The following is a 26683-nucleotide window of genomic DNA, read 5'->3' as shown; positions in this document are numbered from 1 at the left end:
TTTTTATTTTCTACATTGTAGAAATTTAGTGAAGACCTCAAAACTATAAAATAACACATGTGGAGTCATGTAGTAACCAAAAAAGTGTTAAACAAATGAAAAAATATATTTGATATTTTTCAAAGTAGCCACCCTTTGCCTTGATGACAGCTTTGCACACTCTTGGCAAAATAGTTCAAATCAAGAAAAACCCTGGAATGAGTAAGTGTGTCCAAACTTTTGACTGGTACTGTCTATGATTTAATATATGTAAAGACAAGATTCAATTAAGAATAGTCTGATGGGTGACAATATCTGCCTTTCTCTTGTGAATGATGTATTATCTATCGCTTGTGAATGATGCCAGGTGTGTGCAGTAAGGCAAGAAAACAGTGCATGACTTCTTTTTGCGACTTTTTCAAATCATAGTCACACACCTCATGTAGCCTGTTGATAAGGTTTGTATCACAACTAAAGTGGCCAAATATCTTCTTAAAATTAAGCACATGAATCCGCTTTACAATCAGTGTAAAGGTTAACTGCCAGAGGTGGGACCAAGTCATTGTTTTACAAGTCACAAGTAAGGCTGAGTCATCATGTAGACTAGGGTTTGTGCAGATTTAAAGAATATTACGACGTTCAGAATGAGACTGATATGAGGAAATGATTGATGGGTAGGATATGACGGGTAGGATATGGAGACATGCTGATATATTCTTGAGTTAATTAGGGAAACGGTAACTCATTAAATAAACTTTTCCCGTGGTTCCCCAGATTACTAATTCATTAATTGTTGCATGGTTAATTTAATTGCGTAATAATTAAACGTGGTATGTCATTTTTCGATGAATAGTCAACATCACATAAATGATGGTCACATCACTTTTTTAGAATGATGTTATCCCGCTAATTGATATCATTTTGGTACATTTGCGCTTATGGCCTACTGCCGTGTGCGCATTGCTGCGCTTATAAGTAAAGAAATAACCTAATAGTTTGCAGTTTGCCGGCCGGCCAAACTGAGCAATCGGGAGTAGAAGGGCCTTGGTCAGGGAGGTGACCAAGAACCCGATGATCACTCGGACAAAGCTCCAGAGTTCCTCTGGGGAGATGGGAGAACCTTCGAGAAGGACAACCATCTCTGCAGCACTCCATCAATCAGGCCTTTATGGTAGTTTGGCCAAGCGGAAGCCACTCCTCAGTAAAAGGCACATGACAGCCCACTTGGAGTTTGCCAAAAGGCACCTAAAGGACTCTCAGACCACGAGAAAGAAGATTCTCTGGTCTGATGAAGCCAAGATTGAACTCTTTGGCCTGAATGTATAAAACCTGTTTTTGCTTTGTCATTATGGGGTATTGTGTGTAGCTTGATGAGGGGGAAAACAACTATTTAGTCCATTTTAGAGTAAGGCTGTAACATAACAAAAAGAGGAAAAAGTCAAGGGGTCTGAATACCTTCCGAATGCACTGTATAGCCCAACATTTTATCACAAATAAAGTTGCATAAATAGCTCTAAATTAACCATATATGAAGACATTTTTCTTTGTTAACCGCTCAACACAGAATATATCCTTTCTATTTCATTCAGCTATGTTACATTTTATTCTTCATACTATAAAATAATATAAAATAATGCCACGGAATACTAAACAAATCTTGTCTGCTAAATAACCTAGTGTAGCCCACAGCCATATCAGGGTATGCTATTCTGTTCTGAAATAGACTACATTTTCTTCATAGCATGTTTCTTCAGACCTGTCTAAAATAAATAAGGGATTTATTGTGATGGTGTAGGCTATATTAAATTTATTTATTTGACTTTTTTTAATGTACAGTACCAATCAAAAGTTTGGACACACCTACTCATTCAAGCGTTTTTCTTTATTTTTACTATTGTCTACATTGTAGAATAATAGTGAAGACATCAAAACTATAAAATAACACATGGAATCATGTAGTTACCAAAAAAAGTGTTAAACAAATCAACATATATTTGAGATTCTTATAAGTAGCCACCCTTTGTCTTGATGACAGCTTTGCACACTCTTGGCATTCTCTCAACCAACTTCATGAGGGATGCTTTTCCAACAGTCTTGAAGGAGTTCCCACATATGCTGAGCATTTGTTGGCTGCTTTTCCTTCACTCTGCGGTTCAACTCATCCCAAACAATCTCAATTGGGTTGAGGTCGGGTGATTGTGGAGGCCAGGTCATCTGATGCAGCACTCCATCACTCTCCTTCTTGGTCAAATAGCCCTAACACAGCCCGGAGGTGTGTTGGGTCATTGTCCTGTTGAAAAACAAATGATAGTTCCACTGAGCGTAAACCAGATGGGATAGCCATGCTGGTTAAGTGTGCTTTGAATTCTAAATAAATCACAACAGTGTCACCAGCAAAGCACCATCACACCACCTCCTCCATGCTTTGCGGTAGGAACTACACATGCAGAGCCAGTTTATTCGTAGCGCTTGATGGTTTTTGTGACTGCACTTGAAGAAACTTTCTTAATAAAGTAATGATGGACTGTCGTTTCTCTTTGCTTATTTGAGCAATTCTTGCCATAATATAGACTTGGTCTATATAAAATAGGGATATTTTCTGTATACCATACCTACCTTGTCAGAACACAACTGATTGGCTCAAACACATTGAGAAGGAAAGAAATTCATCAAATGAACTTTTAACAAGACACCTGGTAATTGAAATGCATTCCAGGTGACTACCTCATGAAGCTGGTTGAGAGAATGCCAAAAGTGCGCAGAGCTGTCATCAAGGCAAAGGGTGGTTACTTTGAAAAATCTCAAATTTAAAATACATTTTGATTTGTTTAACTCTTTTTTTGGTTACTACATGATTCCATATGTGTTATTTCATAGTTTTGATGTTTTCATAATTATTCTACTATGTAGAAATGAATGAGTAGGTGTGTCCAAACTTTTGACTGGTACTGTAGATGTTCCAAAGGTCTGCATCAGTGGCTTGTAGGCTATGCATGAAAGCCAGGAGATGCTAAATGTGTTTATTTTAATTAATGGTCAATTACCGTGAGACCGGCAGTTATTTACTTGACAATCACCGGCTGCAAAACATTAATGACCGCCACAGCCCTAGTCATGGTAATGCTTATAATTTGTAAGTTTCAGTCCCTGTTCCTCAATATGTGCTATGGGAACTATGGAGCAGTCTGTGGCGTGTGTGTGTGTGTGTGTGTGTGTGTGTGTGTGTGTGTGTGTGTGTGTGTGTGTGTGTGTGTGTGTGTGTGTGTGTGTGTGTGTGTGTGTGTGTGTGTGTGTGTGTGTGTGTGTGTGTGTGTGTGTGTGTGTGTGTGTGTGTGTGTGTGTGTGTGTGTGTGTGTGTGTGTGTGTGTGTGTGTGTGTGTGTGTGTGTGTGTGTGTGTGGTAGTTATTGATCCCTAACTGGTGTTGCAGTAGATTGGTTTGACTGCAGAGAGGGCAACCGTGTGCCTACCGCTGCGTGGCTGAGTGTCTGACATTTAACATGATCTCTAAAGGCATTTGTTCACGGTACCCGCAGGATCTAACAACGTTGCGCTGGGTGTTTTTCTCATACACACAGACACATCACGCATGCCTGGCATGCCTCTCATCAGCACGATAGAAGGAGTGATGGAGCGTTGTGATGGAGGAAGGTGCGGGTGGGGAGATCTACCAATACATATGCACTCTGATCTTGACTAGAGCAATGCAAAGTCTCAGTGAAAGATGAGTAATATGAATGTCACACACTCAACTTAAACTGTGACACTACTATCTCTTCATCTTACTATGGCTAATGGAAACTCATGTCCCTTATTTCTCATCCATCTCTCTCGCTCTCTCCTCTCCAGGGCGTACTCCGAGTTCCACCAGCGGCGGGGCTGATGAACTTCCTGCTGTTGTTCGTTGTGGTGGCCCTGCAGGCCTATCTGGAGGACATGGCCGGCCGGGCCTGTGAGCTGCTGGGCCTGCTCCCTCTGGACCCCGCCCAACAGAGCCTGGTGTAGAGGGGCCTGCTGGCTCTCTTACTACTCTTCCAGGAGAGGGGCCTTGATGTGGGGGCCCAAGCTAGCTGGCTGGCCTTCTCTCAGACTGCCAGGGAGTTCTACCTGAAGACCACAGAACCGTCTCACCGCCTGGCCCTCTGGGGCCCTACCTAGAGGGTGTGGACGAGGTGTTTGAGACGAGCGTGTGTCTCGGTCTGTCGGAGGAGAAGCTACTCAATGAGGGGTTCGGTCTGCTGCTGCCTGCCTGCTGCCAGTCGGAGCTGAGCTCTGCCCTGGGCTTTCTGCAGATCGTGCTGAGGGTGCTACGGTGAGGGAGGGGGGACAAACACTCAGCAACTCACTGAGACACAGTTAATACAAATGCCCACACACACACACTCTACACATTGACGAGCAGACAGACAGATGGACAGAGAGACGTGCTCTCAGGCAGTGGCCTTAGAACCGAAAACTCTTTTTTGCTGTCATGATCACGTGAAAAAAACTCCTGGCCCTACCTATCAATGCTGGGATCTAGAAGCCGTAAAGGGGTCAGTACTGACATCTACAAAGGCAGGATTGTGCTGTCCTCTGTCCCCCCTCCATCCCTTCAATAAATCCAGCCCATCCATTGTGTCCGGAGGCCCCTCTCTGCCTCTTGGGGCCCCGTGGCCCCCAGGTCCCTTCAGCAGGTGCTGGCAGAGGCCTGAGTATAGATATGGCCTCTAGAGGCCCCAGTGCGGTCACCATGGGTATAGCGGCTGGTCGTGAGTATGTGGAGTGACTGTGTGGCAGAGAGTGGAGACGGCGTCAGGGTGAGTTCACCGGCAGGCGAAGAGTGTGTGTTACACGGACGACCCGGTCAGAGGTCAAGGGTTTAGAGAGAAAGGCACAGGTGAAACAGGTGTCTGTTTTGGTGAGAGAAGAAGTAAAAGGGTAGAACAGAGGTGTCAGGAGGGAGAGGATGTCTGGTTGTTCCGTTTGGATTACCCTGAGTTAGCGCTAATGAAGCAGTAAGCTGCCAGCCTGCAACAATCCTCACTCACGACTTATATGAGTGTGTGCTTGCTTTGGCTCTCCTGTGTATACATGCCAACACTCCCACATGCACACATATCTCCCAAGGTGAAACACTAAGTGTGCTAGTGCTGGGAATTGCCAGGGACCTCACAATACGATATCACGATACTTAAGTGCCGATACAATATAAAAATATTGCGATATTGTCAATACGATATATCGTTTTAAAAAATCCTGATATGTAACTGTAGATTTTTCACCCATCACTAAAGTGTGCTCTTCTCTTATTTCAGTCCAGGCTCCCGTAATGCGGCATATCTCGTTAGCTTCGCTAATTCTAAAAACGTCCCCATCTCATATCTCGGGGTTGGAGGGCACTCATTTGCACAAACTCCCAAAGGGGACAGTGTTATGGCCGAGATCACGCTGACCCATTTAATGAAATAAAAAAGCGCTCTCTCAAATTCGTCCCGCCAAATTATGCTTAATTCTCCATCCTGGCAGTACTTGGTATCTCTGTGATTAATGCGTTTTCAGTGACACAATTAACAGGTAATTATGTAGTCCTGCAAATTGTGCCTCGCCGTCATTATGTTTATTAAGAGCAGAGAGGAATCTGCACACATCAAGAGAATTATCCCACCAGAGGCTGCGACCAAGAGGTGTGTGTGCGTGTGTGACAACCACTGACTCGTATGGCCGTCGCCAAGGTCGGCCGCCCGCCTAACAGCCAACCAGTAGACTAATTCCTCACATTGCATTCCTTCTCACGATCCTGTGCATGAGGGCTTGAGACCCCTGTGTCACCAGAGGGTGTGTGTGAGGTCTCAGTGGTACACATTCAGTATTATATTGGGGGAAGGGTGGTGGAAAATTATCTGAGATCTTAATTAAGTGCTCTCCTCCGTATCTAGACCCTACGCCCCTACACCTTGGCCCTCCATTGGACCCTGAGTCTCTCTCTAAAGAGCAGTGGATGGACATTATAGAGGTGGAGGGAGGCAATAGTTGTTGTCCCCTGTCATTATTTAAGGCCCAGTGCAATCATAAACATAATTTTCCACACTGAGGTTGGATAATACTGTGTAATTGTGAAAATTATGATAACGCCCGTTTAGTGTAAGAGCTGTTTGAAAATACCGCCTGAAATGTCAGCCTGTTTTGGTGGGATTGAGTTTTGGCCTGCCTAGTTACATTAGTTAATAGACCAATAAGAAAGAGAGTTCCAAACCCCTCAGGCAATAGCTGCTCGTTTTCAGTTTTTCTCTCTCCACTCAGACCACTCCTAGACAGTCCTAGCAAAAGTTTTGCTTGAGAAATTGCTCTTAGCTGAGACGTTATTTTTTGTTTATTTTTATGGTTGGGTATTTTAAATAATTTCACTATTAGAATAATATCATGACATTTTATTAGTTGTTCGGAAAGTCGAAATACATGTGTTAAAAAACTTGGGAACGGGGCCTCCCGAGTGGTGCAGTGGTCCAAGGCACTGTGTCACTAGAGATCCTGGTTCGAGTCCAGACTCTGTCGCAGCTGGCCGTGACCGGGAGACACATGGGGAGGTGCACAATTGGCCCAGCGCCGTCCGGGTTAGGGGAGGGTTTGGCCGGCAGGGATGTTCTTGTCCCACCGCGCACTAGCGACTCTTGTGGCGGACTGGTCGCAATGCAATTTGACACGGTTGCCCAGTGTACGGTGTTTCCTCCGACACATTGGTGTGACTGGCTTCCTGGTTAAGCGGGCATTGTGTCACGAAGCATTGTGGCTTGGCTGGGTTGTGTTTCGGAGAACACATGGTTATCGACCTTCGCCTCTTCCGAGTCCGTACGGGAGTTGACTGCGAAATTGGGGAGAAAAAGGGGTAATTTTTTTTATAAAAAACAACTTGGGAACTGGCTTGCTGCGCATCCTGCGCAACTAAAGGAGAGAGGTGCTACTCTGCTTGCTTGAGTTTGACCCGGGAAGGAGAAAAAGAGAGAGAGTAGCCATACAGATAGTGCCTGTCTTGACCGTATCAAATCAATGTAAAGAAGCTAGCTAATATAGCGAGCTACCTAGGCTAATTGAGGCTATTTTGCTGTGCTTCCCGTCCTTGTCGACAACTAATTTTAGATTAAACAACAGCTTACCTGATGGTTGGTCGTTGTAGCCTACTCCTTATCATTTAACTAACTTAATTCCAAAATTTAATTCAACTTTGCATTGATTTAAAGATCTACGTTGTTTGCTTCACATGGAGCCACTGTAGACAGTGCCACTTTGATTAGCCGACAATAACAACAAACGCATTAAGCTGGTGTAGGCTACGGTATGTCTTAACTACACTGAACAAAATAGAGAAACATAAACATGCAACAATTTAAAAAGATTTTACTGAGTTACAGTTCATATAAGGAAATCGGTCAATTTCAATAAATTCATTAGACCCTAAAATGGTGTAGGCTGTAAAATGGTGTCCTACTCTTCTTCAATGGCTGTGCAAAATTGCTGGATATTGTCGGGAACTGGAATACGCTGTCATACACGTTGATCCAGAGCATCCCAAACATGCTCAATGGGTGACATGTCTGGTGAGTATGCAGGCCATGGAAGAACTGGGACATTTTCAGCTTCCGGAAATTGTGTACAGATCCTTGCAATATTACATTTACATTTAAGTCATTTAGCAGACGCTCATGGGGTATGCCTGCATTATCATGCTGAAATATGAGGGATTGGCGGGAGGATATATGGCACAACAATGGGCCTCAGGATCTCGACATGGTATCTCTGGGCATTCAAATTGCCATTGATAAAATGCAATTGTATTTGTTGTCCATAGCTTATGCCTGTCCATACCATAACCCCATCATGGGGCACTCCGTTTACAACGTTGACATCAGCAAACCACTTGCCCGCACGACACCATACAAGCTGTCTGCCATTTGCCTGGTACAGTTGAAACCGGGATTCATCCGTGAAGAGCACACATCTCCAGCGTGCCAGGGGCCATCGAAGGTGAGCAGTTGCCGACTGAAGTCGGTTACGACGCCGAACTGCAGTCAAGGCAAGACCCTGGTGAGGACGACGAGCATGCAGATGAGCTTCCATGAGACTGTTTCTGTCAGTTTGTGCAGAAAATCATTGGTTGTGCAAACCCACAGTTTCACCAGCTGTCTAGGTTGTAAGTCGGTCTGTGTGTGTGTGTTAGTGGCTGCATTTGGGTTAGGGGTTAAGTGGGGTCTCTAATGGTGTGTGTGTGCACAGCTATAAGAAGCGGCATTGGGGAGGATTAAGTGGGGTCTCTGACTATGTCTTGTACAATGAGCCTTGATGGGTGTGAAAGGCCCATTCCGCTGTAGTAACGAGGCTAATGAATTCAGACTCTAATCGATTGTCTCAGCTCTCTCTGGATTAGATGCAACCTTGCTGGAAGGCGCAGGCAGAGGTGTGTGTGTGTGTGTGTGTGTGTGTGTGTGTGTGTGTGTGTGTGTGTGTGTGTGTGTGTGTGTGTGTGTGTGTGTGTGTGTGTGTGTGTGTGTGTGTGTGTGTGTGTGTGTGTGTGTGTGTGTGTGTGTGTGTGTGTGTGTGTGTGTGTGTGTGTGTGTGTGTGTGTGTGTGTGTGAGAGACATGAGTGGGGAGTGTAAGGGGAGCTGAGGGTGCCAGTACTCACCCCTGCCTCCCTCCCCTCCGTCCCTTTCTCCCTCGCTCCATCCGGGCGAATGAGGGGACAGGAGGATCATCTCCAGTCTAAATGAGATTACAGCTCCTTCAGCTGCTTATCTGGGCTAATGCCAGCCGCCGTGGGGCCAGGCAGACCCAGCAGCCAGAGCCCAGTCTGTGTACAGGGGATCAGCCCCGCTCTTCCCTCTCCTGCTCCTCTCTACCCTGCACCACACCGCATGACCTAATCCCCCCAGAGATGGGAAGAGTGAGAGAGCGCTGAAGAAGGATGGAGAGAATGTGAAAGAGAGGAAGGAAGAGGAATATAAGAAAGGGACAGAGGTGGAGAGGCGGTGTAAAGGAGAGGGAGATAATGTGTTTCTGTTGAATAAGGATGTTATTGGTGTGTGTGTGTCTTCTACAGGAGGGTACATCAGTGCAATATCCAGCCGGGCCACTCAGCATGCACCCCCCCCCCCCCCCCACCCCCACCCGGTGCCTGGCTGCCTCCTCCCAATGTCAGCGTGGGTAAAGACTGCCACCAAGCGGTTGCAGCAGCTCTCTGGGCTAACTTTTTCCTCTTCCTCCGCAGCCTGTGTCTTTCCAACACCCCTCCTGCCCAGCTGGCTGATGCTGCCGCAGGTCAGAGGCACACACAGAGGGAGAGAGTGGGAGGAATGGGGGAGGAGGATAAATGTTTACTGTATGCAACAATTTCACACTGTGGGTTGCACAAACTAACAATTGTCTTTCTCATAAGATTATATACACTGTCTGCCTTTGTCTCACTGTCTCTCTCGCTCTCTTTTTCTCTCTCATCAGTTATTTTACTCTCAACATCTTGCATCTGTGCTTTGTGTTGAGCATGCAGTGATACATCTTTCCATTATAGAATGACTCTCTCAAACGTATTTTCCATGGTAGTTACCGTAAGGTAACGCGGTATGAATGTTGACTCTCATTTCCAGGATTTACTCTGCTGGCCTTTGACCTTCCTAGCTCTGCCCCCCAAGACCTCCAGCCCAACCCCATCCAGTCCATCATGCAGTGCTTCAGCTGGGATGACATGCTGCACCCCCTGCTAGTGACTCGCTACATACCCCACCTGCTCCAGAACAGGTAACATTACTCAAGTACATTACCCTAGTGAGCAGGGTCTGAACTTGTCCAATAAGAAACGCTTCTTTTTGGTTTTTATAGGAAAACACTGCTACGGAGTGCACTAATGAATACAAACCATGTGTGGTGGCAGACATCCGAAATGATCATTCTAAGCAAGGTGCTGCACAAAATCACTGATCTACAAATCACCTTTGCATTCTAAACTACTATCCATCATGTGAGCTTCCCTTATGCAGATTAGCACATCTGTGCAGCGCCTTTTTCCGGTGGAACATAGAGATTGAGATCCACTACATTGCGGTCAGACTGCACAGAATCACTGATCTACAAATCACCTCGCATCCCAAACATTAACTAATTGTTTGATCAAGATGATCAATTCTGCACCTCACCTTACTCTAACTTGTGATTCCCTTAAACACATTTGCTGTCTGTTCTATGTCAAACTGACCTCTCATCCCCAGCGAGCTGGTGTATTCAGTGAGCTCCGGCTGTGGAGGTTCCGTGTCGGGCTCAGCCCAGAACCTGTCTGTGAGAGCCTGGTTCCGCTGTGTTCTGCAGCAGCACATCCACAAGAACCCAGATGGCATCGACAGCAGAGAAGGTACAGAACCTCAACCTAGAACCCTGGACATGCGACCATTTAGCAAACGCTTTTATCCAAAGGTACTTACAGTCTTGCGTGTATACACTGGCCAAGCCTAACTGGTCTCCGTTCAGCAATGGAACGTCATCCTCAGTAAGCTATTCCACATTTAAAACACTTGCAACCTGCACTTCTTGTCTATTACAATATTGGATGATTTCCCATTAGTTTCTATTTTTAAGTATGTGTATTGCTGTACGTTTATTTCTGTGTTTTGTTGTGGAGATGTAAGTGTGTATGTGTGTGACTCAGTTTGGAAAGAGTGTGGCACTAGAAACACTTACGGTCGTGGGTTCAGGTCCCATAAGGAGCTAATACACATCCTAAACATGGCCAGCATTTACACAGGCAGCCCAATTTTGATATTTTAGACCAATCAGATCAGATATTTTGCCAATAATTGGGCAAAATATCAGAATTGGGATACATGTGTAAATGCAGTCTTTGGATAAAAGTGTCTGCTAAGTGGCATATATGATTATTTATGATGTGTTACTGACTTTTTCCAGGCTGGGCTCTGGAAGAGCAGTTGTCAGAGCTCACTAGGCTCATATTAAGGCTCCCTGAGGTGGACTCCCTAATGCAGAGGGCCAGGCTGCAGCCTAGAGCCGGCAGCAAGCTAGTGCCCAGGTCTGCTCTGGAGATGTTCATCAAGGTACTACACACACACACTGTAATAGGGTAGCACCTTGTCACACACACGGTGTAACAGGGTAGCTTGTCATCTCACACACGCATGTGAGCAAGGATACTTGCAGCATGCAAGATACATACAGGTAACCACCAGGAAACACTTGAGTAAATGAGGGATACAAAGTATATTGAAAGCAGGTGCTTCCACACAGGTGTGATTCCTGAGTTATTCAAGCAATTCATCCCATCATGCTTAGGGGTCATGTATAAAAAATGCTCCGTTGTCTATTATTTTGACTACCATGTCTAGAAGAAGAGATCTCAGTGACTTTGAAAGAAGGCTCTCAAAGTAGCATAGGGGGTTATGAGGGTGTGTGTGTGTGTGTCTCAAACAACAGATCTCAACCCAATTAAAAACCCTTGTGGGAGATTCATGGAGCGACGCATGACACAGCGTTTTCCAAAATGTCCTTTCTCGTGAACGAATGGTGTCGCATCCTTGCAATAGAGTTCCAGACACGTGTAGAATCTATGCCAAGAAGTACTGAAGCTGTTCTGGTGTCTCGTGGTGACCCAATGCCCTATTGAGACATTTTATGTTGGGGTTTCCTTTATTTTGGCATTAACAAGTATATCAACAGCATACGCTGAAAGGCAAGTCCGCATTTCCATACCAATACAGCTTAAATGCATTATGGCGCATTTGTATTTTTCTCTCTCAGGCTGTGGGGTGTGTGTACAGTGGGCTGCAGGTGTTGTCTGAGCGTTCTGCCATGGTCGCCCGTGCTCTGGACTACACAGGGGGACATCATGGAGTATATCAAACCATACCTGGTCAATACGAGTCCTCAGGAGGGGCTGCTGCTGGCCGACTGGGCTGTGGGTGGGTGTATGCATCACGGAGGTCTGCCCCTATCCCCGTAGGCTGTTGTGTGAATTTCTAAGGACTGGACACGTGTAAGGTGGAGCTATAACCTTATTGCTTATACCTATCCAATCATTTCAGATCTCTACAAGTGCATAGAAAATATATTGGCTAGAGGTCAATTTGGTGTTGGGCGAGAAAGAATCGGCGCGTGTAAGAGGATCAGGATATGATCAGGATTAGCAATTCTGCCCAGCGACTTGCTTCGAGCCTATCTCCTCAAACACATTGAATGTATGGCATCCTTGGTGTTGACTGTGTGTGTGTGTGTGTTCAGGGTGCGTGGTGAAGCACTGGAGTCCCCTGCTGGCCACCTCCAAGGCCCAGCAGCTGCTGTTCAACGTTGTCAACGGGCAAGCACCTCCCTAACTCTCTGTCTGGGCTGGACAAGGCCTTGAGGGACTCCTCTACCTGCAGGTGGGACACATGAACAGACACACGCACGCACACACACACTCCCTATACCTAAACATTATGTTACTTACTACCCCAGTTTGGATACTTTCAGGGGAAAAAAGTATTGTTTGGATACTTCAGAAAGTACTAGCAGGGTTAGAGGGGAGGACAGAAAAATCCAGAAGTATTTCCCATGAGCATTAATAATACTATTACTGACCTCTCTCACTGTGCCTCTGTCTCTCCTTTCTTCCCCTCCAGGGTCTGTGTATAGCAGCTAGTATGTCTGTCTCAGGGAGCCTACCTAAAGAAGCAGCTCCGTGATGTCATCTCCACGTACCTTGACCATTTCCTGCCTGCCACTCCATCGGTTGGGGCCATAGCCAATCACCCGGTGCTGCTGGCGGTCTGCGAGGCCACGCCCGCCCCACGTGGGGCAGCACTGAGGAGGAGCGTCCTGCAGGTGATCAGGTAGGATTCTGACGCTCTGGGTAGAGATTGCTCTTAGGCACAGATCCAGGATGAGTAAACCCTGCCCAAATCCTCACCTTAATAATTAGGTAAGGGAATGCGAAGCCAAACTGACCTTGGAGCAGTGTCTCAGGACAACTTCATCCTAATCCACCTTGACAGCCTCCTAAGAGCATCTACTAAATGGCCAGACATTACTGTCTCTGTGCCATACCTCATCTGTGTCTGTCTCCATAGTGAGAACTTCCTGCATTTCAAAGGCAACGCCCCTCCTCCCCGCCTGGTTACGGTCCTGGCCTTCCAATTGGAGTTGCTGAGACGGAACAATGACTGTGACCCCGCCCTGCTCACCATGCCCCTTCCCCTCTCTGCTCCGCTGCCTGAAGCTGGCCACGGAGCTTCACGCTGAGAGTACACACACATAAAGACACAGTCATCATATTTGTGAACAATGTGTCGAACAAGCTTGCTTTTACGGGTAGTGTTTCTCTAGGTTTTTTGTGTGTGCAATGTGCGTCCGCGTGTTGTAACTAGTCTAAAAGCAGCTGTGCGTTCACAGTGAGGAGGACCAATACAGAGGCCCTGCAGCTGGTGGTGGAGAGACGTTCAGCCGCCGCAGGGGATGCGCCATGTGACCAGACTGTCCCTGTTCTACAGTGTGTGACACCAACTGCTATAACCTTTACTCTTCCTCTCTCTGCATTCAGCACTTGGGTCGTGTCAATTATTGTACACCGTAGCAAAATGTTTTCAAATGTTGGACATAACATTTAACATTTTTACATTACATTTAAGTCATTTAGCAGACGCTCTTATCCAGAGCGACTTACAAATTGGTGCATTCACCTTATGACATCCAGTGGAACAACCACTTTACAATAGTGCATCTAAATATTTTAAGGGGGGGGTGAGAAGGATTACTTTATCCTATCCTAGGTATTCCTTAAAGAGGTGGGGTTTCAGGTGTCTCCGGAAGGTGGTGATTGACTCCGCTGTCCTGGCGTCGTGAGGGAGTTTGTTCCACCATTGGGGAGCCAGAGCAGCGAACAGTTTTGACTGAGCTGAGCGGGAACTGTACTTCCTCAGTGGTAGGGAGGCGAGCAGGCCAGAGGTGGATGAACGCAGTGCCCTTATTTGGGTGTAGGGCCTGATCAGAGCCTGGAGGTACTGAGGTGCCGTTCCCCTCACAGCTCCGTAGGCAAGCACCATGGTCTTGTAGCGGATGCGAGCTTCAACTGGAAGCCAGTGGAGAGAGCGGAGGAGCGGGGTGACGTGAGAGAACTTGGCAAGGTTGAACACTAGACGGGCTGCGGCGTTCTGGATGAGTTGTAGGGGTTTAATGGCACAGGCAGGGAGCCCAGCCAACAGCGAGTTGCAGTAATCCAGACGGGAGATGACAAGTGCCTGGATTAGGACCTGCGCCGCTTCCTGTGTGAGGCAGGGTCGTACTCTGCGGATGTTGTAGAGCATGAACCTACAGGAACGGGCCACCGCCTTGATATTAGTTGAGAACGACAGTTTGTTGTCCAGGATCACGCCAAGGTTCTTAGCGCTCTGGGAGGAGCCTAATCTAGTAGTCATAAAACCATAAAGCCAGTGTGTGACATGCCAGATATCAAACCACATCACTACTAAAAACACACAACGACCGACGGACGGACGGACGGACGGACGGACGGACGGACGGACGGACGGACGGACGGACAGACAGACAGACAGACAGACAGACCCCTCCCTTTTTCCACATGTTAGAATATGCCTTATTCTAAAATGTATTAAATATATATTTTTTCCCCTCATAAACCTACAATCTATCAATCTTAATAATGACAAAGCAAAAACAGGTTTTTAGAAATGGTTTCAAATGTATAAAAAACAAAAAACAGATACCTTATTTACTCCTGAGTGGCGCAGCGGTCTAAGGCACGGCATCTCAGTGTCATTACAGACACCCTGGTTCGATTCCAGGCTGTAGCACAACCAGCCGTGATTGGGAGTTCCATAGGGCGTCCGGGTTTGGCCAGTGTAGGCCGTCATTGTAAATAATAATTTGTTCTTATGTGTTCTTAACTGAATTATCTAGTTAAATAAAGGTGAAATAAAAAAGTATTCAGACCCTTTGCTATGAGACTCGAAATCACGGTGTGGGTCATGTTTCCATTGATCATCCTTGAGATGTTTCTACAACTTGATTGGAGTCCACCTGTGGTAAATTCTATTGATTGGACATGATTTGGAAAAGCACACAAGTTTGAAACCAACGAGACTCTTCCTAGAGCTGGCCGGGCCAAACTGAGCGAAAGGGAGAGAAGGGCCTTGGTCAGGGAGGTGGCCAAGAACCCGATGGTCACTTTGACAGAGTTCCTTTGTGGAGATGGGAGAACCTTCCAAAAGGACAACCATCTCTGCAGCACTCCACCAATCAGGTCTTTATGGTAAAGTGGCCAGATAGAAGGCACCAAAAGGCACCCAAAGGACTCAGACCATGAGAAACTAGTCTGATGAAACCAAAATTGAACTGAATGCCAAGCGTCACATCTGGAAGACACCTGGCAGCATCCTTACAGTAATGCGTGGTGGCAGAATCATGCTGTGGCAATGTTTTTCAGCAGCAGGAACTGGGAGACTAGTCAGGATCGAGGGAAAGATGAACGGAGCAAAGTACAGTGCTCCAGAGTGCTCAGGACCTCAGACGGGGGTAAAGGTTCACCTTCCAACAGGACAACGACCCTAAACACACAGCCAAGACAACGCAGGAGTGGCTTTGGGACAAGTCTCGGAATGTCCTTGAGTGGCCCAGCCAGAGCCCGGACTTGAATCCAATCTCTGGAGAGACCTGAAAATAGTTGTGCAGCAACGCTCCCCGGCCAACCTGACAGAGCTTGAGAGGATCTGATGAGAAGAATGGGAGAAACTCCCCAAGTACAGGTGTGCCAAGCTTGTAGCGTCATACCCAACAAGACGAGAGAAAGAGAGAGAGAGATTTTTTTTTGTCATGTCATTATGGGGTATTGTGTGTACATTGATCAATTTTAAAATAAGGCTGTAACAATTTTGGGGGGGAAAGTCAAGGGGTCTGAATACTTTGAATGCACTGTATATGAAATATACTGGATCTTGTGCTGTGACACCTTTGTGAGTCATTTTGTGACCCCTCTCTCACTCACTCCCTCACTCTCTGCATGTGTGACAGGAATTTGCTGACCCTGCTGGGGGACTGTGGTCAGGCGGAGATCATCAGGAGGACTGACCCTTGACCCCAGGACCAGGTTACCATGCTGTTGACCTCAACACCACTGGGCTTGAAATTCATGTATTTACATGTACATAATGTCCTGTTGGAGTTACAGATCATAATTTATGATCAAGTTTCCATCTTCACATTGAAATATTTTTCAAAAAGGTGTTACGAAATAAAGTAACTAATGTGATGAAAAAAAGATAATGTGGAAGTGCATGTGTTGTATTTCAGTTTCCTAATTGTACAGGCATGGAACGAGGGAAGAGTGTGTGACGCATATAGATACATGTATAATATTTTGTTTTTCTAACTGTTTCTATGGTGTGATAGTGCCTACTGATAGTAGACAAATAGGATCTCTGTGTGCTAATGCACTCTTTTGTTGGCCCAACTTTACAGGCAGAACCACCTCCTTCCCTGAGACTGTGTCCCTCATCAGATACAACCAGAGTCCGAAAGATTACTTCTGCTATTTCCATTCCCTTTTTCCTTTGAAATATTCATGCAAATCAGGTTTCATTTCGTCAGTCATAATTTCACGTCTGAGGAACTTAAGTGTCATTTTTTTTAAATGCACACAAAAAATACTTTCACATGAGCCTCCCCTTTGTACTGTAGTTTTTGTTGTTGCACCCCCCCCCCCTCATAGAATTAACCTGTTCAGGATACCACGGTTTACTGCCCCTTCTGGAGGATTTGGGTACCCATATAAAACAGGATACATTTTTTTCAAAAGTTGCTAATATTTGCATATAAAAAATATTATCGAATAGAAAACACTAACACTTCTAAAACCGTTTAAATTTTGTCTCTATGTAAAGCAGAAGTGTCAGGGCATGCATTCTCCCAAAATCTCTCTTGTAATGGAAAAAGTTGCCCCTACTTTGACGTCATCTTTAACGCACTTCCCAAAAGGCTACCGCTCTGGGAACAGTTTCTACGTGTTCAGCGTGAAGGCTGCCTTCTATGGGGCTTGTCAGTGTGTGAATTGCGCTCATGAGACGTTGAGCGTGCCGAAAGGTCTCGGTCATGCCAAAAAAATAGTGCCCTGTATGCGCGCTATGCTCCCGCTCTCTCTTTTCTTCATGATCAATGACAAGACGTGTGTGTTTAGCTTCGTCCTCAAAATTGCTGTACACCTTTATAACATGTTAAAGCTTAATTATGAACATAGTTTGACAAGTTTACTCGACATATGATATATATTTTCGACGTTTTGGTGCGCAACCACTTCAATTTTGCCTACATTTTTACCAAAATCAGGCTATTTTGAGAACCGAAAGACGCAGACTTGAAAACTGAACGCTAATTTGGTGAGTATAATCCCTTACAGGTCTTCTGATGGAAGAACAGCAAAGGTAAGGGAATATTTATGTATTAATTTTGGGTTTCTGTCGACTCCAAGATAGAGGAGTCATTATGCTAATGTGGGAGCGCCGACTCCCTATTATAGCCTAGTAAACGCAAAATGTAATGTTATAAATAAAAGTAACACAGCGTTTGCATTTAGAAGAAGTGTATCTTCCTATACATATGTAAAACATGCATATTTAGTCAAAGTTTATGATGTGTATTCCTTGTTAGCTGACGTTATCTGCCGGAGCTATTTAATTTCTCCGGACATTTTAGTAGCATTTTTTGAATGATGCATCATTGTAAACAGAGATTTATGGATATATAGCATATTATTGAAAAAAAATGTACTGTGTAACATGTTATATTACTGTCATCTGATGAAGATTTCAAAAGGTTAGTGAAATGATTTTTCTTTTAATCCTGCGTTTGTTGATTGCATATTTTTCCTACTTGGCTATGCTAATGAGCTATGTCTGCGGTGGTGGTTTGAATAAATATGTGCTATGTTTTCGCCGTAAAACATTTTAGAAATCTGACTTGCTGGCTAGATAAACAACTTGTTTATCTTTCATTTGAGCTATTTTCCTTGTTAATGTGTGGAGGTTAAATATTTTTAGGAATATTTTTGCGCATTGTGCGTTATGGTAATGAGCTTGAGCTGTAGTCACGCTACCCGCACAGGAATATAACTCCCTAACAAGTTTTAACTCAAAATAATGTTTACAACCACAAATAAAATAAAAACATAGCAACCATGTGTTTATAAATGTGGATATCAATTTTTTTTTAAACTTTTTTCACAGACCTTACAGTGAAATACTTACTGTTAATGTAATTTCATAATTCCTATAATTGTACATTAATTAAATCACTCAGTATTTTATAAGAATTTGTAAGATTCCTATTTGCATATAATAGAAGGAGACTAGTCTAATCAAAATTAGATAATAGTATTTATTCTCGGAGCGCGCTGCAATGAAACCACAAACAGTTTATATACAAAATATGACGTCATAGGTTATAAAATGTCCTTCCCACAATCAACCAGGACAGAAAAGTTCAAAAGTTTATTCCCACCCCCTCGCTCGCTCACTCCAGACACACCTTTAAAACAAGATTAAACTTGTGAAGTCTTCATCTATCACTATTCAGCAGACAGCTCCAGATAATGGAAAACCCAGGAAAACGCTCACTGCCTTATCTAAACATCCCAGAGCTAAGTTGAGTCGGTTCAACCACAGGTTAACGATCCTTTCTGCTTACTTAAAACCCACAACCCACAATTTCCTCCCCAACCTAGCTGGAATGGTACTTATTATGTTTAATTACCCCCTGTTTCATGCTACACAATCCCTTTCTTATGAAGTCATATTCTTCATCAGATATAATAAAACAGAGTATAAGTTTTAATTAGTTATAGTTCTATTTAAAATGTAGATATTGTTTAGTCATTATTCATAAAATTCCTAACACTTACTTACGAGCCCCTAACCAGATATTCAGTTTACAAAAATAGGAGTAAGTATAAGAAATAAAAGTAACAAGTAATTAAAAAGCAGCAGTAAAATAACAATAGCGAGACTATACACAGGGGGGTACCAGTACAGGATCAATGTACGGGGGCACCGGTTAGTTGAGGTAATATGTCCATGTAGGTAGAGTTATTAAAGTGACTATGCATAGATGATAACTGAGAGTAGCAGCGGTGTAAAAGAGGGGGAGCAATGCAAATAGTCTGGGTAGCCATTTTATTAGGTGTTCAGGAGTCTTATGGCTTGGGGGTAGAAGCTGTTTAGAAGCCTCTTGGACCTAGACGTGGCGCTCCGGATACCGCTTGCCGTGCAGTAGCAGAGAGAACAGTCTGTGACTAGGGTGGCTGGAGTCTGACAATTTTTAGAGCCTTCCTCTGACACCGCCTGGTGTAGAGGTCCTGGATGGTAGGAAGATGGGCCCCAGTGATGTACTGGGCCGCACACACTATCCTCTAGTGCCTTGCGGTCTGAGGCCGAGCAGTTGCCATGCCAGGCAGTGAAAAAACATTGTGACCGGTTGTGTGTTTATGCCACATGTAAAAGGTCATTAATACATTTTAAAAGTAAAATGACAAATATTTGGGCTATATTGAACCGTTAGATTCTAGATGAGCGATGAATAGCGGCTCAGATCGGAGGAGGCGGAGCATGTGTTGAGCTTTCCTGAAAGCTGGGCCTGCTGAGTAACTGGGCCTCCTGATTATTATTATTATTATAGGACGACATGCGAGAATGATGATCCGCAACAAGACCGCGCATCTCAGTATCAGAAGTAGAAATACAGCCAGACAGGCCTGCCATGGTGCCTTTCAAGGCCTTGTAAACTGTCCAGAGTAGACCCACAGCTGGAATGAAACGTTCAATTCACAGGGCTTTTGCACCGTCATTCAAATGACATTTTCGCTGCGGCCTAGAGCAGAATTTTCTGCTTCCTTGAAAACAATAATGCAATTATTCATTGCACTGTGGCGTTGTATGCTAGTCTTGGTAGGATATTGTGTTGTCCCTAAAGATCGATAGGGGAGCTTTTTGAGCTGCGTGCCTCGTCTTTCATGCTCAGTGATTTACCTGGCCTATCCACTTCCTATCAGCTCTTCCTCTTTATGTGGATACATATTGAATATTGGTGCAGCTTTGTATGATTATATGTGTGCCATGATTGCTAATTAGCCTATTGAGTACCACAGTGTGAGTCATAAAACCCAGGAAATGGTTCCCAATCGTTTTTTTTAGCCATTCATTTTTCCTTCTGGGATTTTAGAACGTCTTTGTTTCGTGTAGGCTTACCCTGGCAAATCTCTCTCAGACAAGGTCCCTTTTATCAATAATTACAGTTGCACATGTTAAGTAAACTGAGGCGAATATATTGATAAAACTCACCTTGCCCGAGAGAGAATTACACGGCTATCAAAACCTCACAATGAATTACATTTGTTTTTGGTAAACTTCACGATGTGAAAAACGAATGGAGGAAAAATACATTTCCGTGTTTTTATGGGTATGATGTGTCCACTGTGACGGACCATTGCAGATCTGGACAAACGGTCCACCTACCACTATTGTCACTATGATTGCTGGCTAGAGGGCAGGATAGACAGACTGGTAGATATATCCCCCTCCCTCTACTTAAGGTGTCGAAACCATTCCACAGGGATGCTGGCCCAGGATGACTCCAATGCTTCCCACAGTTGTCAAGTTGGCTACATGGTCTTTGGGTGGGGGACCATTGTTCAGACTCAGCAGCGTTACAGTTTGTGACTAATCCGCTGCGCCTGGCACTTACCCTGTTCAAAGGAGCTAACACATTTGTCTTGCCCATTCACCCTATGAATGGCACACACACACAATCCTGCCTTAACCTGTCTCCTCCCCTTCATCTACACTGATTGAAGAGGATTTAAGTGACGTCAATAAGGGATCATAGCTTTCACCTGGATTCACGTGGTCAGTCTGTCACGGAAAGAGCAGGTATCCTTAATGTTTTGTATACTCGTGGTATAGTTAAGCAATAAGGCCCAAGTGGGTGTGGTATATGGCCAATATACCACAGCTAAGGGCTGTTCTTTTACGCACGACGTAACGCAGAGTGCCTGGATACAGCCCTTAGCCGTGGTATATTGGCCATATACCACAAACCTCAGAGGTGCCGTATTGCTATTATAAACTGCTTTCCAAGTAATTAGAGCAATGCAAATACATGTTTTGTCATACCCGTGGTATAGGGTCTGATATACCACGGCTGTCAGTCAAACAGCACTCAGGGCTCGAACCACCCAGTTTCTAATAATAGTTAGTGCGTGGAACAGCGCAATGTAATAGGGAAGTACCAGCAGATGAGAAAATGTGCTAAGGCTAGAATAAATGATAGTAAATCCTGCAAAAGGGAGAATGTAAACCAGGAAAAAAAGTGCCCTGTGCCCAATAGAAAAAACAAAGAACAACACAACCCACCCAAAAGCAACAAAAAAAATGCTCCCGTATTTCAGACTAACACAGTACAGCGGATGAACAACTTGCTCGGTTCAACTTATCACGGGCTTTATTGATACAGTACTGGACCTCTTTATTCTGAAAACAAGACATGTTTTTAAAGTCCTCTCTCCCTCTCACTGCTGGAGGTGAAACGGCGTTATTTCTTTGTCGAAGTAAAACGAGACGTTTTGAAAATGGCATAAGACAGTGGCGACACATAGCGTAGGCTCTCCGACACACAGTGTGCTGAGCACATGCACTGTATGCTACGTGGTCAGACATTCACGCAAATGTTAAAATAGTCTTCCATCCTGAGCTTGAACAGAAAAACACACGCTCGAGAAAGAGGAAGACGGGTCCACAGTTTACACAGGACAGGTTTCAATTGAAATGACCGAGGGTGGGTCCATTGGCTTTGTATTGAGTAGATGGGTTATGGCAAGTAGTAAGTACAGCTAGTTAAGAGTGCCAATAGCCCTATAGTGCATTAGTAAAAGAGGGAGCCATTTCACTCCGTAGAGAGCTTTGCTCCCATTGAGTGCTCCAGCATTGCGATCTACTGTTGGGGCAGGTGAAGCATGGAGCAGGGAGGAAACACGTTGCTATTCCATTGGAGGCGAACGGTAGAGTTGGTCCATAGAACACTTCTTCCTTCCCCTCCGTGCTCACATCTAACACCTGCACAACAGGAAGTGAAATAAACATGTCATGCACATGGGAACAATAGAATATTGTAATAAGATAACATTTGCTATGAATACCCTCTTTCCCTATAATGCATTATAACCTTATAAATTACGCACAGCATAGTTTAATAAAACATACCATTTTTTAGGTTACTTAAACCTGTCAAGGTCACTCACCTGAATACACGCTAGGGGCTCATTGGTCCAAATAGAATATCCACCGACAACATAGATTCGGTCATCATGGACTGCCACGCCAGATTCGTTCTGACCTGCAGAGGATAGAGAGGAGAGAGCGAAAACAATGATTCGCTGTGCCAAAGAGAGGCCAGATGACTCAATGTCATCTGAGACACAGGGTGCGTTGGGAAAGTTCCCGAAAATAAGTCCCGCCGTCTCCTCTCATGACTTCACCTTGAACATACTTGACAACTTCACAGGGAATCAAGGTCGGGAAGGGTGGAGAGTCACGGGAAACAGGAGAACAGTGATCTTATCTAGTATGTGCATGTGCATGTGTGCGTGTGTGCAGGTGCGTGTGTCTGCCTGCCTGTGTGTGCACGTGCATGCGTATGCATGAGCGTGTGTGTATGCGCAGCCCACCCACCTGTGAGTAGGCTGAAGGTGCAGCGGGTCCACTGGTCCATGTCTATGTCATAGGAGTCGATGTGGCGGACCGGGATGCGGTCATTGTTGTAGTCCAGGTCATTTCCTCCCAGCACATACAGCTGCCTTCTCGCCACGGCCATGACATGGTGCACTCGCCTCTGTAGCATGGGACTGCGGGCCAGCCACTGGTTCTGTCAGAGAGGGAAAGGGGGGAAAAAGAGAGGGGGGAGAGGGTGAGAGAAAGAGAAGGTGAGGAGGAAAAAGGATGGTGAGAAGATGAGATGTTGAATAGATGGATTAATATTTCAGCGTATCCCTGCTTGGGTAATTGATGTATGTTCAGTGCTGGATAAATAATGTGACACCAGGGCTATGATTTTTCCTAATGATTTCACCCCCCTTCCTAATAATATACTTCACGCTCTCCATTTTACAAAGATGTATCCGACTGTGCACATTTGACTAAGTGTGTCTTTGGTTGTTTTGTAAGTGTAAGTGTGTGTGTGTGTGTGTGTGCGTGCGTATGTCTGGTAGAAGCTGGCGGGTGGCCATCTGTTGAGGGTAGTGGGGGGGGGGGTTGGTGTTCCTGGCAGGTGAATGTAGCTCCACGGTGAATACAAATGAGACTTTCTCTGTCTCCTGCTCTCTCAATTCTATTCTATTCTATTCATAGGGCTTTATTGGCATGGGAAACGTATGTTAACATTGCCAAAGCAAGTGAAGTAGATAATATACAGAAGTGAAATAAACAATAAAAATGAGCAGCAAACATTACTCACAGACGTTCCAAAAGAAAAAAGACATTTCAAATGTCATATGTATATATAGTGTTGCAACGATGTGCAAATGGTTAAAGCACAAAAGGGAAAATAAATAAACATAAATATGGGTTGTATTTACAATGGTTTTTGTTCTTCACTGGTTGCTCTTTACTTGTGGCAACAGGTCACAAATCTTGCTAATGTGATTGCACACTGTGGTATTTCACCCAGTAGATATGGGAGTTTATCGAAATTGGGTTTGTTTTCAAATTCTTTGTGGATCTGTGTAATCTCAAGGAAATATGTGTCTCTAATATGGTCATACATTTGGCAGGAGGTTAGGAAGTGCAGCTCAGTTTCCACCTCATTTTGTGGGCAGTGAGCACATAGTCTGTCTCCTCTTGAGAGCCAGGTCTGCCTACGACGGCCTTTCTCAATAGCAAGGCTATGCTCACTGAGTCTGTACATAGTCAAAGCTTTCCTTAAGTTTGGGTCAGTCACAGTGGTCAGGTATTCTGCCACTGTGTACTCTCGGTTTAGGGCCAAACAGCTAGTTTATCTGTATTTTCTCTTAATTCTTCTCAATGATTCAAGTAATTATCTTTTTATATTCTGATGATTTGGTTGGGTCTAATTGTGTTGCTGTCCTGGGGCTCTGTGGGGTCTGTTTGTGTTTGTAAACAGGGCCCCAGGATCAGCTTGCTTAGTGGACTCTTCTCCAGGTTCATATTTCTGTAGGTTATGGCTTTGTTATGGAAGGTTTGGGAATCACTTCCTTTTAGGTGATTGTAGAATTTAGCAGTTTTTTTCTGGATTTTGATAATAAGCGGGTATCTGCCTAATTTGTTGAATTCTTGGTTGGTGAACAAACCCCAGACCTCACAAACATAAAGGGTCCTAGAGAATAACAGATCCTAATTGGTATGTCGAACTTTATGTTCCTTTTGATGGCCTAGAAGGCCCTTCTTGCCTTGTCTCTCAGATTGTTCACAGCTTTGTGGAAGTTAGTTACCTGTGGCGCTGATGTTTAGGCCAAGGTATGTATAGTTGTTTTGTGTGCTCTAGGGCAACGGTGTCTAGATGGAATTTGTGTTTGTGGTCCTGGCGACTGAACCTTTTTTGTAACACCATTATTTTGGTCGTACTGAAATATACTGTCAGGGCCCAGGTCTAACAGAATCTGTGCAGAAGATCTAGGTGCTGCTGTAGGCCCTCTTTGGTTGGTGACAGAAGCACCAGATCATCAGCAAACAGTAGACATTTGACTTCAGATTCTAATAGGGTGAGGCCGGGTGCTGCAGACTGTTCTAGTGCCCTTGCCAATTCGTTGATATATATATGTTGAAGACGGTGGGGCTTAAGCTGCATCCCTGTCTCACCCCCCGGCCCTGTGGGGAGAAATGTGTATTTTTTGTCAATGTTAACCTCACACTTGTTGTTTGTGTACATGGATTTTATAATGTTGTATGTTTTTCCCCCAACACCAGTTTCCATCAATTTGTATAGCAGACCCTCATGCCAAATTTAAATCAACAAAGCATGAGAAGACTTTGTCTTTGTTTTGGTTTGCTTGTTTGTCAATTAGGGTGTGCAGGGTGAATACATGGTCTGTCATATGATAATTTGGTACAAAGCCAATTTGACATTAGCTCAGTACATTGTTTTTACTGAGAAAATGCACGAGTTAATAATAATGCAGAGGATTTTCCCAATGTTGCTGTTGATGCATATCCTACAGTAATTATTGAGGTCAAATTTGTCTCCACTTTTGTGGATTGGGGTGAACAGTCCTTGGTTCCAAATATTGAGGAATATGCCAGAGCTGAGGATGATGATAAAGAGTTTCAGTATAGCCAGTTGGAATACCATCAACACCACAGTCCTTTTTGGGTTGGAGGGTTTTTATTTTGTCTTGTAGTTCATTCAAGATAAGTGGATAATCCAGTGTGTTCTGTCTTCAATAGTTGATTCCAAGATTTGTATTTGATCATGTAAATGTTTTTGTTGTCGTTTGTTCTTTGTTATAGAGACAAAAATATTTTGGCTCTATACATCTACATTTTGGACAGATAGCAACACAAATAATTATCTGTTTAGTGTTTTCTAATTTCTAAGAAGTGGTTAGAGTCTATGGATTCTTCAATTACATTGAGCTGATTTCTGATGTGCCGTTCCTTTTTCCATAGTGTATTTCTGCATTGTTTTAGTGATTCACCAAAGTGAAGGAGTAGACTCAGGTTTTCTGGGTCTCTGTGTTTTTGGTTGAACAGGTTTCTCAATTTCTTAGGTTTCTGCATTCTTCATCAAACCATTTGTTATTGTTATTCATTTTCTTTGGTTTTCTGTTTGACATTTTTAGATTTGATAGGGATGCTGAGAGGTCAAATATACTATTTAGATTAACTACTGCCAACTTTACACCTTCACTATTACAGTGGAATGTTTCGTCCAGGAAGTTGTCTAAAATGTATTGCATTTGTTGTTGCCTAATTGTATTTTGGTATGTTTCCACACTACATTCCTTCCATCTATAGCATTTCTTAATGTTACTCAGTTCCTTTGGCTTTGATGCCTCATGATTGAGTATTTCTCTGTTCAAGTAGACTGATTTTGCTGTGATCTGATAGGGGTGTCAGTGGGCTGACTGAACGCTCTGAAAGACTGGGTTGAGGTGAGTGATAAAGTAGTCTACAGTACTACTGCCAAGAGATAGAGTGCGCACCCAGAGACAGAGACTCCTATGGTAAGTACACCTATTGCCCATCTCTTGGCAGTAGTACTGTAGACTACTTTATGACTGACCTCAACCCAGAGTCTCTCAGAGCATTCAGTCAACTCTCTGTCTCTCGCTCTCTCTCTCTCTGGCGCTCGCTCTCTCTCTCTCTGGCGCTCGCTCTCTCTCTCTCTCTCTGGCGCTCGCTCTCTCTCTCTCTCTGGCGCTCGCTCTCTCTCTCTCTCTGGCGCTCTCTCTCCCTCTCTCTCTGGCGCTCTCTCTCCCTCTCTCTCTGGCGCTCGCTCTCCCTCTCTCTCTGGCGCTCGCTCTCCCTCTCTCTCTGGCGCTCGCTCTCCCTCTCTCTCTGGCGCTCGCTCTCCCTCTCTCTGGCGCTCGCTCTCCCTCTCTCTGGCGCTCGCTCTCCCTCTCTCTGGCGCTCGCTCTCCCTCTCTCTCTGGCGCTCGCTCTCCCTCTCTCTCTGGCGCTCGCTCTCCT

At 44.6% G+C, this 26683-nt stretch overlaps 2 pseudogenes; one reads left to right on the top strand and one right to left on the bottom strand.

The window, feature by feature from the left end:
• The window catches only part of LOC123997271, a 28479-nt pseudogene extending 12404 nt beyond the window's left edge, over positions 1–16075 (top strand).
• A 5389-nt stretch (positions 16076–21464) lies between these two features.
• LOC123997270 overlaps positions 21465–26683 on the bottom strand; it is a 22420-nt pseudogene continuing 17201 nt past the window's right edge.

The sequence above is a fragment of the Oncorhynchus gorbuscha genome, linkage group LG15 (genome assembly GCF_021184085.1).
Source record: "Oncorhynchus gorbuscha isolate QuinsamMale2020 ecotype Even-year linkage group LG15, OgorEven_v1.0, whole genome shotgun sequence".
Taxonomy (NCBI): domain Eukaryota; kingdom Metazoa; phylum Chordata; class Actinopteri; order Salmoniformes; family Salmonidae; genus Oncorhynchus; species Oncorhynchus gorbuscha.
Note: the sequence above shows the minus strand (reverse complement) of the source record. Positions and strands in the feature narration are given on the sequence as shown.